The 1,718-nt window shown below is 47.7% G+C and overlaps 1 long non-coding RNA gene across 1 annotated transcript in view; it reads left to right on the forward strand.

The window, feature by feature from the left end:
• The window catches only part of LOC117944291, a 17,642-nt gene that overhangs the window by 2,853 nt on the left and 13,071 nt on the right, over positions 1 to 1,718 (forward strand). The window lies entirely within an intron of this gene.

The raw sequence follows: 1,718 nt of genomic DNA on the forward strand, positions 1-1,718 counted from the left end.
AAGGAATTTGAACCGTGTAAATTATGCGTCGGTGTGACGGATGGGCTGCAGCAGCTCATTAAAGCCTGTGAACTGTGAAATTTATGCGTTGGGTCGTTCACACGGGGCGGGGGGGCGGGGGGGGGCATGCATGCAGCGAGAGACCAATGTCATCGCGCTCACGTGTGTTTCCACGCGCCAGTTTTCCAGCCAGCTGCACGTTCTCATTTCTTCCTCCAGTGGCTTTCCAGAGACAGAAAACTGGGGCAAGAACGACAGAAAGAAAGAAAGAAATAAAGAAAGAAAGAAAGAAAGAGGGGATTCTCACAGGACAAGTCCTCAGCCCCCATGTCTCCGCTTGGTTTGCTCCACTTTTAAACACTTTTAAAGGAAATGTAATCCAATTACCTCCGCTAGCTTTCAGTTGCTCCAAGTTAGATTAGATTAGATTAGATTCAACTTTATTGTCATTACACAGGTACAAGGCAACAAAGCAGGTGCAGGATATACACTGGTTCATAAGTGCAGGACGTGGATATGTACAATCACAGTCGTCTTGGGCGACGGACGGAGCAACGGTGCCGCTTGCAAAATAGCCTCGGGAACAGAAAACTCTGATTGGACAGATCGGCCGAGCCAGCTGTCTGGATCTACCCTAGTCCTCAGAAATCACATACAGAATTACACAAAGAAAGAGGAAGGGGACGGACATCCGGGGTTCCCGGCGACCCCGGAGCAATCCCGAAAGAGGACCGTCGTAGATATAAACTACGTGTATCGTATCGTTAGGTACCCTGTGGTTCCCCACCCCCCTTTTATAGAAGCATGCACATTCGGGCTGTCAGTTCTCCGTTACACTCGCTAATATCTCGTCATAAAAGGCGTTCTTTCACACGCAGCAGCCGGGGCAAAGGAAGCAACTCTGGGTTTCAGAGTCACTGCTGTTGCCCCGAGGAGAATACTGTGCACGTTTAGATGGTTGCACGAAGGAAAGGAAAGAAATGTTTCTCAGTGCATGTTTAAAACTAAAAAGGCATGAAATGGCCATTAGAAGGAAATAATACTTAATGTTGGGTTCAACAGATGTTAAGTGACTAATCCAAGCATTGACATTTAAGAAAATGAGCATCACATGAACCAGTTTATGCTGCTGGATGAAATATCCTCGCAGTCTCATGTAAAACGGCATCAGCTGGGATGTAATAAATGACCAAGGCTGGTATTAAATGTCATCGTGCATGATTGTGCACATAAAACTCATGCTTTAACACCTTAACTACAGGATTGTGCACATAAAACTCATGCTTTAACTACAGGATTGTGCACATAAAACTCATGCTTTAACACCTTAACTACTGGATTCATCTGACTTCATGTCTGAGAAATGCAGCATCACGGCGTCAGATTGTGTGATCTTACACAACTTCACAACAGATCTGTTTCCTGAGCGCTACGAGCATCTGTACGCAGGCAGACTGGAGAGATGTCCTTACCTGTCTGAGGCTCAGATGTGGTTGGAGAGAAGATCTCAGCCCAGATGGGAGAAGACTCGTTTTCCTCTTTCCTGTCTCCGCTGCAGCAGTCGATGGGAGATCTCCCAGGAACGCCGATCAGGAGGTGAAACGAACACACAGGCTCCGCTCTACCGTCTGTTTCTCTCTCTCTCTCTCTGTCACACACTCCTTCCCTCCCTCCCTCACGCTCTCCTCCCTCCCTCACTCTCTCCCTCCCTCCCTCCC

The sequence above is a fragment of the Etheostoma cragini genome, chromosome 5, assembly GCF_013103735.1.
Source record: "Etheostoma cragini isolate CJK2018 chromosome 5, CSU_Ecrag_1.0, whole genome shotgun sequence".
Classification (NCBI taxonomy): Eukaryota; Metazoa; Chordata; class Actinopteri; order Perciformes; family Percidae; genus Etheostoma; species Etheostoma cragini.